Source organism: Canis aureus, chromosome 17 (assembly GCF_053574225.1).
Source record: "Canis aureus isolate CA01 chromosome 17, VMU_Caureus_v.1.0, whole genome shotgun sequence".
Classification (NCBI taxonomy): domain Eukaryota; kingdom Metazoa; phylum Chordata; class Mammalia; order Carnivora; family Canidae; genus Canis; species Canis aureus.
The window spans coordinates 4,648,240-4,660,609 of record NC_135627.1 but is presented as its reverse complement, the minus strand read 5'-3'; positions in this window follow the sequence as shown (position 1 = coordinate 4,660,609).

Genomic DNA, 12,370 nt, shown 5'->3' with positions numbered 1-12,370 from the left:
ATAGAAAGATCAACTCATAAATCTCAGAAGTTTTGCAAATCCCAAGAACGATAACCACTGAAAATCGCATTCATGTATATCATAGTCCAAGGATAAGCACTAAAAATGAAGAATAAATCTTAAAAGCATGAGAGAAAAAAGACTTTTCACATTCATGGGATATGTACTAAGAATGACAGCTGACATTTCATCAGAAACAATGGGAACACAAACTTAATGGATGACATCTTTAAAGTGTTGAAACAAAAAAGTACCAATGTGAAATCATATTTTCAGCAAAATAACTTTAAAATCAAAGACTATAAATTTTTTAGAGAGATCTGAGTTTTTTTCTGGCAGTTTTTCTTTTCATCCTGAAGAACCTCATTTAGCATTTCTTAAGATGTCTCAGGTGTCCACAAATTTTCTCAGTATTTATCTATCTGAAAAGTTCTTTATTTCACCCATATCAGTTAATATTAACTTTATAGGGGCACCTGGGTGGCTCAGATGGTTAAGCGTCTGCCTTCAGTTCAGGTCATGATCTCAGGATCCTCGGATCACTCTGAGTCAGGGTGTCTGCCAGCAGAGAGTCTGCTTCTCCCTCTCCCTCTGCCACCTCTCCCCACTTCTGCTGCTCATGCTCATACTCTCTCTCTCAAATAAATAAACAAAATATTTTTAAAAATAAATAAAATTAACTTTATAGATTACACTTTACATAAAATGGGCAAATTCTTTTTTCTTTTTTTTAAATGGGCAAATTCTAAGTGCATAATCAGATGAATACTAACAAAGACATATACCTATGTAGGTACCACATCATTCAATGTATATAACATTTCCATCACTTCAGAAAGTGTCCTGCCTACTTTGAATGCAATCCCAGCCCACTTGTCACCCAAACAAATTATCTGGTTTGCATCACCATATACTATATTCTCTGTTTTGGAACCTCACAGAAATAGAATCACAAAGTACATATTCTTTTGTTTCTAGCCTGTTTCACATAGAATGATGTTTCTGAGTTTCATTGATGTGTAAATCAGCATTTCATTACTATTTATTGATGAGTAGTATTATATTTTATAAATATAAATTATGTATTCATTCACTTATGGATCAATATTTATTTCCATTTGAAGCTATTATGAATGAAGAGGTAGTTGTGTGTGACAGTCTTCCTAAACACATCTTTATTTCCTTTGGAAAAAATATCTTGTGGGCCCCTGCATAACTCAGTGGTTGAGCATCTGTCTTTGGCTTGGGTCATGATTCCAGGGTCCTGGGATTGAGTTAGGCTCCCCAGCAGTTAGGGAACCTGCTTCTCCCTCTGCCTATGCCTCTGCCTCTCCTCTGTGTCTCTCATGAATAAATAAAATCTTTTTTAAAAATCTTGTGTATATTTAAAGAAAATGCAATGAAATTTGACAAAATACCGTTTTACTCTATTAACAAAATACGAGGGTTCTAGTTGTCTCATATTCTGGCCAATATTCTTTTTAATTGTATTCACTCTAGTAGTTGTGAAGTAACATGTCATTATGATTTTAATTTGCATTCCCCTAATCACCAATGCATTTGAGCACCTATTCTTCTTTTTTTTTCTTTCTTTCTTTGTTTTTTTTAATATATTTTTTATTGGTGTTCAATTTACTAACATACAGAATAACCCCCAGTGCCCGTCACCCATTCACTCCCACCCCCCGCCCTCCTCCCCTTCCACCACCCCTAGTTAGTTTCCCAGAGTTAGCAGTCTTTACGTTCTGTCTCCCTTTCTGATATTTCCCACACATTTCTTCCCCCTTCCCTTATATTCCCTTTCACTATTATTTATATTCCCCAAATGAATGAGAACATATAATGTTTGTCCTTCTCCGACTGGCTTACTTCACTCAGCATAATACCCTCCAGTTCCATCCACGTTGAAGCAAATGGTGGGTATTTGTCATTTCTAATAGCTGAGTAATATTCCATTGTATACATAAACCACATCCTCTTTATCCATTCATCTTTCGTTGGACACCGAGGCTCCTTCCACAGTTTGGCTATCGTGGCCATTGCTGCTATAAACATCGGGGTGCAGGTGTCCCGGCGTTTCATTGCATTTGTCTCTTTGGGGTAAATCCCCAACAGTGCAATTGCTGGGTCGTAGGGCAGGTCTATTTTTAACTGTTTGAGGAACCTCCACACAGTTTTCCAGAGTGGCTGCACCAGTTCACATTCCCACCAACAGTGTATGAGGGTTCCCTTTTCTCCGCATCCTCTCCAACATTGGTTGTTTCCTGTCTTGTTAATTTTCCCCATTCTCACTGGTGTGAGGTGGTATCTCATTGTGGTTTTGATTTGTATTTCCCTGATGGCCAGTGATGCAGAGCATTTTCTCATGTGCATGTTGGCCATGTCTATGTCTTCCTCTGTGAGAGTTCTCTTCATGTCTTTTGCCCATTTCATGATTGGATTGTTTGTTTCTTTGCTGTTGAGTTTGATAAGTTCTTTATAGATCTTGGAAACTAGCCCTTTATCTGATATGTCATTTGCAAATATCTTCTCCCATTCTGTAGGATGTCTTTGAGTTTTGTTGACTGTATCCTTTGCTGTGCAAAAGCTTCTTATCTTGATGAAGTCCCAATAGTTCATTTTTGCTTTTGTTTCTTTTGCCTTCGTGGATGTATCTTGCAAGAAGTTACTGTGGCCGAGTTCAAAAAGGGTGTTGCCTGTGTTCTTCTCTAGGATTTTGATGGAATCTTGTCTCACATTTAGATCTTTCATCCATTTTGAGTTTATCTTTGTGTATGGTGAAAGAGAGTGGTCTAGTTTCATTCTTCTGCATGTGGATGTCCAATTTTCCCAGCACCATTTATTGAAGAGACTGTCTTTCTTCCAAAGGATAGTCTTTCCTCCTTTATCGAATATTAGTTGCCCATAAAGTTCAGGGTCCACTTCTGGATTCTCTATTCTGTTCCACTGATCTATGTGTCTGTTTTTGTGCCAGTACCACACTGTCTTGATGACCACAGCTTTGTAGTACAACCTGAAATCTGGCATTGTGATGCCCCCAGCTATGGTTTTCTTTTTTAAAATTCCCCTGGCTATTCGGGGTCTTTTCTGATTCCACACAAATCTTAAAATAATTTGTTCTAACTCTCTGAAGAAAGTCCATGGTATTTTGATAGGGATTGCATTAAACGTGTATATTGCCCTGGGTAACATTGACATTTTCACAATATTAATTCTTCCAATCCATGAGCATGGAATATTTTTCCATCTCTTTGTGTCTTCCTCAATTTCTTTCAGAAGTGTTCTATAGTTTTGAGGGTATAGATCCTTTACATCTTTGGTTAGGTTTATTCCTAGGTATCTTATGCTTTTGGGTGCAATTGTAAATGGGATTGACTCCTTAATTTCTCTTTCTTCAGTCTCATTGTTAGTGTATAGAAATGCCACTGACTTCTGGGCATTGATTTTGTATCCTGCCACGCTACCGAATTCCTGTATGAGTTCTAGCAATCTTGGGGTGGAGACTTTTGGGTTTTCTATGTAGAGTATCATGTCATCGGCGAAGAGGGAGAGTTTGACTTCTTCTTTGCCAATTTGAATGCCTTTAATGTCTTTTTGTTGTCTGATTGCTGAGGCTAGGACTTCCAGTACTATGTTGAACAGCAGTGGTGAGAGTGGACATCCCTGTCTTGTTCCTGATCTTAGGGGAAAGGCTCCCAGTGCTTCCCCATTGAGAATGATATTTGCTGTGGGCTTTTCATAGATGGCTTTTAAGATGTCGAGGAATGTTCCCTCTATCCCTACACTCTGAAGAGTTTTGATCAAGAATGGATGCTGTATTTTGTCAAATGCTTTCTCTGCATCCAATGAGAGGATCATATGGTTCTTGGTTTTTCTCTTGCTGATATGATGAATCACATTGATTGTTTTACGGGTGTTGAACCAGCCTTGTGTCCCAGGGATAAAGGAGCTAGAGAAAAAACAGCAAATAGATCCTACACCCAAGAGAAGAAGGGAGTTAATAAAGATTCGAGCAGAACTCAACGAAATCGAGACCAGAAGAACTGTGGAACAGATCAACAAAACCAGGAGTTGGTTCTTTGAAAGAATTAACAAGATAGATAAACCATTAGCCAGCCTTATTAAAAAGAAGAGAGAGAAGACTCAAATTAATAAAATCATGAATGAGAAAGGAGAGATCACTACCAACACCAAGGAAATACAAACGATTTTAAAAACATATTATGAAGAGCTATACGCCAATAAATTAGGCAATCTAGAAGAAATGGACGCATTCCTGGAAAGCCACAAACTACCAAAACTGGAACAGGAAGAAATAGAAAACCTGAACAGGCCAATAACCAGGGAGGAAATTGAAGCAGTCATCAAAAACCTCCCAAGACACAAGAGTCCAGGGCCAGATGGCTTCCCAGGGGAATTTTATCAAACGTTTAAAGAAGAAAACATACCTATTCTCCTAAAGCTGTTTGGAAAGATAGAAAGAGATGGAGTACTTCCAAATTCGTTCTATGAGGCCAGCATCACCTTAATTCCAAACCAGACAAAAACCCCACCAAAAAGGAGAATTACAGACCAATATCCCTGATGAACATGGATGCAAAAATTCTCAACAAGATACTAGCCAATAGGATCCAACAGTACATTAAGAAAATTATTCACCATGACCGAGCACCTATTCTTCTGTTTATTGGCCAATCCTATGTTTTTTTTTGTATAGTGTCTAAACACAACTTATATCCAGAATACATAACCAATTCTTACAATTAATAAGAAGATAAAACCTCCACAAAAACAATGGGCAAAAGACTTGTTAGGCCTCCTGAATATAGTTATAGCTATAGAAGTCCATAAAGAACCATGCCATCTCACTAACTGTATAAAGAAAGGCAAGGAATAGGTTATCTGAAATAGTGAGAGAATTTTACTGACCAGCTAGAACTCTGTATTTATTGTATCAGGTGTTGTGATCAATATTACATGTTTCTGTGTGTGGTATTGCCATGCAATAACAGCAAAAATAAATGTTTATCTGGTTCTTAGCAATTTACTAGTCTTTTAGAAAACATTATATTATCTACTATCAAAATATTTCTATAAGGAACAAAGACTATAAGTTTTCATTTTCTTTTCTTTTTTTTTTTATCTTTATAGGTGAACAAACTGAGCTCTTGAAAATTTATGAAATTCCCTGGACCAAACAGAAGATGATAATTTTAAAAATTTTCTGTAGGACTGACTGAAACTAGTTCCTCTGTCCCTATAAAAATTACCTTCTCACTACAACCAAATTTTAAGTGTATTCTTGAAATAAAGTAAAATTCATAACTTAAGACATATTCAAAACTGAATTTGCAAAGAGGAGAAAATAGGCAACCCCTACCCCCATCTTCATGAACCATTACATGTTTCCCGAGTGTCTGAGAGGAGGTGCTGACTCTCACACTTAACTTGACTGCATTAAAGAATGACGGCTGTTGGTTTACTTCATATTAGCATTCATTTTCTAGATTCTCCTTTCTGACTAGAAATATCGCTTCCACTCCACTCACCATGGCAACAAAACAGCTGAAGATTCTTACAGCTTGCCTAGTGAAGAAAAATACTTGAAAATATCTTTTGATGCTAAAATTGGTTTTGTTTTCACAGTACCACATGAAGCAACTGAGGATGAGGGATATCACCATATATTTCAGATGGATTTACCCAGCAGGAGCACTGAGGGGATACAGGAAAGGAGAGGAGAAGAAAGGAGAGGGAGAGGAGATGAGGGGAGGAGGCAATATCATGTTTATATACTTGAAAACACAATTATCTACACATGTGCTTCCACAAATCACCCTTCATTTATATCACTGCATTTACTTTGTTATTGGGTACTTCCTGTTTATCAGGCTATCTCCACCAATTAGACTATGATATCCTTAAGGGCAGGGAACACTCCTTATTCATCCTTGAACCTCCATCATTATCTTAAGTATGTGTTGGATAAAAGAATAAATTAAAGACTTTTATATAAGAATAAAAAAAAAGAAACTAAAGAATAGTTAATTTCAAACAACTTTAGGAATGTTGGCATGAAAGGAATTACAAGAATACTATTTTTCTTGAATGTATTATTTGTGACAAAACATGCTAATCAGACTATTTTCTTTTTTTCCAAGATAGGATGCAGAGCACTTCAATGAAAGATATTTGCTCAGATGCTTAACACCTGATTGAGTTAAACTAAACACATCTGGAAAGGTAAATACGTTGCCAAATAAGGTAGATAATGAATTACAAAGCCACACTGAAATGATTATTTTTCTTCTCATAGTTCTTGCTGGTGTATATAACTGAGCTTTGATTATGTATCTTCAAGAATGGCTACACTGCAGTTCAGTATTGAATTGTGCTTCCTATGCAGGAGAAAGAGCTTCAGGAAGGCAAGCTGTGAGTCTGACAGCCATGTTGATAGCTCTCTGTTCTGGCTCCTAGCCAGCAACAAACAATGGTCTCCATTTGGGAAGAGGTTGAGCAGTGGTACATTGTCCAATGTTTAGCTCCAAGAGAGAAAAAAAAAAAAAACAAAGCCTATGTTTGTAGTGTTTGCCTTTTTCTATAGGCTAAGTATTCCTACAATGACCAATTTCAAGGAGACAACACAATGCCACTGAATGCAGACTTGGGAAGTAATGTGAAGTAGTACATTGTGATGCAGTAGTTCCACCATAGAGATAAAATAAATGTCAATAATCCAAAGAGGACAGATGGTAATAAAATAGTTAAGTGATGCATCTTGAGTATATACTCTGTCTTGATATAATTCATTTAATTTTAAATCATTTAACTTGCAACAAAGGCTATGTTAAAACTTTAACAGTCTTCTATCATAAGTGGGCAGGGGCAGCTCCAGCATACCACTGGATATTTGCTCTGTATTTTGCCTTAGATTACAGTGAGCCAAGGGTATGTTGGTTGTGATTCCCTATGATGTGTTCCCCATGATTCCCTAAAATAGCTCCTCTTGGCCTGAGTACTGAGGTGTGCAATCTTCCTCTCATTTTACAGGTATGGCACAGGCACATAGCAACAGGCATAACTGTGTTCTTTATCTATAAAACCAGGGATTTTCAGAAAATCAGAGATAGTTAAGTAGTACAAGGACATGTTGCCATATTCTCTTGCCATTCTTACCATCATGTTGGGCAGGGCTGACCACACTAAGGAAGTGCACAATAAAAAGTTCCAATCCTCCACATCAGCCTGTGTATTATGGAGAAAGGAGGGCAGAGAACATGAAATCTACTGCATAACAATGGGATCTTCCTGCTAAGGAAGTAACATTGTTTGAGATTAAGAATTTCTAGAGCTGCCTCTGAATCAACTTAAACATGCTTAGTCAGATTCTGGTGGACTCCTGGAAGGGAGAAGGAAATGAGCCTCTAGAGCATTTAGGGTGTGCTTTTTTTTTATCCAACATCAACTTTGGAGAGTCTCAAAATAGAGTAACTTTGGCTAGATGATGTAATTATTTCTTCTCTCAAGCTAGATATTAGCTTTCCCATTTTTCCCAAATGGTTTAGACAGATCCCAGAAATTCCTGGATCTCTTTATGAGGTAGGTAGTCAAGTTCAAGTCTACTTGTGAAGTCTGAACTGTTGAAGGGAGTGGAGACTTCACAGTCAATTCTGTGCCACTGATAGCCTGGTCAGAAGGCAAAAAGCAGCAGTGGAGGTAACTAAGAGAGGGTCAATAGAACCAGCAAGCATCTAAGTGTGTACAGTCAGCACTGCAAGATATCCAGGCTTTAATTAAACTAAAAGGAAATGGGCTACATGCTTTACCAGCTACCATTTTTAACAAAAATTCCAGCCAAAATGACCAGAGAGTAAACTTAACTACTCTATAGAGAAGATTAGTAAGAAACCACTGAACAAAGGAGAATGGAAGACCCCCTACTCTGCTGCCATGTGATTCAGCAAGCCCCCCTTATATACACGGACATCATCTTGGGTGGAGGAATGAGGATGGAGTAATAATAGAGACTGAATATGTTTTTCTAAAAGCACTGAGTGATTCCTCAAAGGACTATTTGAATTATCCCATGGACTGAGGTTAATATATTGGAGTTAAATTTTATTTTCCCACTTACCAGTGGGAAGAGCACTGAAAGAGAAAGAAATGCTTCAAAAAAGAGAGAAGAAAAAAAAAAGAGAGAAGATAAAGACCTAAGTTTACTTTGCACATTTGAGTATGATCATGATAAACCCATACTTTTCCATAACATATTCTCAGCAATCAAGGCAAGTCTCCCATAGGGAGTGGTACCAATTTTACTCCATCCACTTAGGTAAGACATAAAATGTTCCTATTATTTTAATATTTCAACTTACTATTAAAGCATCCTTCAAAAAACTGGTGAGAAACCAATCTATACACAGTATTTTAAAAAGGCAAGTATCAGGATGCCTGAGTGGCTCAGTGGTTGGGCGCCTGCCTTTGGCTCAGGGCATGATCCTGGAATCCCGGGACTGAGTACCGCCTCGGGCTCCCTGTGTGGAGCCTGCTTCTCCCTCTGCCTGTGTCTCTGCCTCTCTCTCTGTGTCTCTCATGGATAATTTTTTTTTAAGGCAAGGATCTTCCATTTGTGCAAAGAAAATAAAATTCACAAAAACAGTTAAGGGACTTGCTCAAGGTCAGTCACTGGGTGATGGAACTAGCATAGAGCCCAACTCACCTGATGCCTACTGTGATGCTATATGCATTTAAATGTGTAATTCCATTTACTACAAACATTTACTGTGCTGTTACTCATTTGTTCCAGGCCCAGGAATCCTGTTCTTTTAAAGAATTCACAGGAGACTTCCTGCCTCTCACCAGCAACTCATTTATTTAATTGGTACTTTTTATAAGGCGCTTTCTTTCCTTTTCTCTTTTCTTTTTTTTTTTTTTCTTATAGTTCAAGAAAAGTTATTTTCTTTGAGTTCAAGATTTAGAAGGACCAAAATCAGATGTCAGAAAAAAAAAAAAAAACAAAAAAAAAAAACGCTTTTTAAGCAAAGTCTCTTTCATTTCCACACAAGAAAATGTTAATAAGTAATCCAAACATTTTACCTGCATCAACTTCACAATTCTCTGTTCAGGAAAGCACCCAGACTAAAACATCCTTCAGGTTTTTTTTCTGTTTGACAATTTTCCCTAATTCTCTCAAACTAACAGGTCTGTTTAGGATTTCTATATCTTCACTGATTAGTTTTGATCATTTCTAGTTTTCTAGAAAATAATGCATTTCACCCATGTTTTCAAAATTATTTGCCTAGCATTGAACAAAAAAACCTCATGAGTTTAAATTCTCTGTCTGGTTAGCTTTTCTTATCATATCTGGCTTTCAATAGTTGCACTTTGCCTCTCCTCCCTTTTATTTTTTCCTTGGAAAGAGTTAGCTAACAATTTGTATCCTTTATTGTGTTTTTTTTTTCCCCTTCAAAGATCAAACTATAATATTCCATTGTAATTATTTTGGGGATGATCTGCAGTAACACTTTTTCCTTCCCCACCACCCTTACACTCCCAGTCTTAACCAAAAGCCTTTAAAGAAAGTGTTCAAATGCTGGTAATATAGCTTATTTCCTGGTTTTTCTTTATTTGTTGTTGTATTTTGATAATATCTTTATTTTTTCTTTTGAGGATGGATTGAGGTTTTCTTTGTCAATTTTTTGACTATTTAAGGATAAATGGTCACTTGGTTAATAGTCAATAGTAGGTAATGTACAAGTATATCAATCAATATTTAATTATTTAAAGGATACAGATATACCAGCATACTACTGGCAGGTAGCAAAGAGATCAGCAAAATTTTTACAGACAAGATGAACGTTCAGTCCTAAAGTTCTTCACTGGAGAAAAGAAGGCTGCAGACTACTAACAATACGTGAGTGAATGAAAGTCACTTCAGAATTCCTCAAAGCTTGAGTGTCTCCTAGATCCAATTTAGTATGTTAGGCTTTAGAAATCCTAATAGTAGTCAAATCTGAATCTATGCCAGGGAACATCTCACCTGGGCCAGGTGTGCTTCATCAATCTCTGAGATATCCTGTATAATTCATCACTGCGGGGTAATAGTGCCCTCAGACATAAAGAAGCCCTCATCCATCACTACACGGACTGGGTTGTACAATCTGGCCCAAGTCAATTCATAATTTTAGTGTCTGAGAACCAGGACAGGAGACTATTTTCCGAACAGCTACAAGAGTTAAAATGCTTAGTCGACCTATAGTTTCCTTGAGCTTGTGGCTGAGCATACGGTCACTTTCAAAAAAAGGCATATTCTCGGTTTTCAAGGTACAGAATTCATTATATCAAGTACATCTTTTTATTCATCAAATTACCTGGGTCACCTTTATCATTATATTGTACACATACTGTGTCACAAGACAAGTACCCATGAAATCACCTCCTGCATTGTTTCTATTTTTCCTTGAATTGCCTGTTGTTTTGTTTCATGAATGTTTATGATAGTTTATTACATGCATAATAACTATTGGATTTTTGTTGTGGATTTCACACTTAATTGATACAAATTTCCCTTCTTTGTGTCCCATAGTATTTAATAACTCTAAATTTAACACTACCTGATATCAAGACTACTGCTTTCATTTTGTGCCCAAGCGTTTTAAACATCTGATTATTATCAGTGTTTCTGAGGCACTTTGTCTTAGTGATTTACATACAATACACAGTCGCATTTTATTCTGTGATGCTATTTGGGAGTGTTTTTATTTTAATAGATTGGTTGGAACAATCAAAGTTTTTTGATATGAAAAATATGATTGCTCTTGGTTTTGCATTAATATTTCATGAAATGCTTTGTTTTTATTGATTCTTTTTTTTAACATATTGCCTGTATCCCTGTGTTGTGTGCATTAGTATTTTTCTTCTGACTGACTGGAATTTTTGTAATTTTATTCTATTAGTCAACTTTTCAACTAAAATATTATCCATATGTACCTATTCTAGTTTACTTTTCTGACATATCAATTAAGTACAAAATGAGTATCAGAAATATCCTATTAATAATGTAGAATTAATAAATGACAGTTAATAGTAGTGATGTAGAAATATTATTTTAATTACAAGTATTTCTTCCTACATTCTTTATATTACAAATTTTGCTGGTATCCCACACAACTGTGTTATCTGTAACCAGTTCTCAAGTTAGATAAAACTGGATCAGAGTGAGAGACCTGGAAGTCATGAGTGATGCTCCACTGAATTTTGATACCATGAAACATGGTAAGTCTGCATGAAAATAACTTCTATGATGAGCATAATTTGGTTTTGTTTATTTGCTACCTGCAGTCTTCTATCCACACTCATTTTTCCTTCTATTCCTCATTCCTCACTTTCTTCTCCCTCACATTCTTTACATGAGATAAATGTGGGGTTCATGTAGCCTGTTTTATCTTTCCTTCTTGTCTCCGCTCCCTCACACTCTGTGTGAATTTATTGGGTCATGATGTCCATCACCCTTACTGACTCCACCTTATAAAGATAACGAAATAAAAATTGTAGTAACTGAAGAGGAACTAGAGCATCATAAATAGCATCAAACAACCAATTAATGCTGCTGAGGCTTTCAAATCTGATGAACTACTAGAGGACCATCAGATTTTTTTAAAAGATTTTATTTATTTATTCATGAGAGATACAAAGAGAGAGGCAGAGACACAGGCAGAGGGAGAAGCAGGCTCCATGCAGGGAGTCCAACGTAGGACTCGATCCCAGAACTCCAGGATCACGTCCTGGTGGCATCCCTTAGGGTAGCCTTTACTTCGCAGAAAGTTCTGCTCTTCCACAACACATGACCACAGGGATTTTGGCTAAATGAACCAATTGAGCCATTGAGAATTCTCCAATTGATCCAGTACCTTGTGTGAGTTCTGGGGAGCTTTCAGCTTACCATCCCCCAGCAATTTTCATCTGGCATTTTGAAGGTCCACCCTTTGCATACATGGCCTTGTACTGAGGGAGCCCTTTTTTCTTGCACAATTTTTCTGTTTTTATCTTTGAATCTTGCTTAGATGGCATTTGATTTTGTTTAGAAAAATTACCTGGTCAATTTCTTCAGAATGATACCAAAGATGGTACACCTACTGCCTTCTAGTTTCCAGGAATATACATGAGAATTCTGATGATGTGGGTCATGATAAATTTTTGAAGCACAGTCAATATTAAATACCTCAATGTAACTGCAAGATAGGTACATGGCATGAGAGCTCTTGGGCAAAGTGGTCCTGACAATTCTGCTTAGTACTGAGTGATCTTGGGTGAAGGCCATAATATTTTTGTGCCATATTTTCCTATGCTGTAAAACAAAGGTGCATGGTAT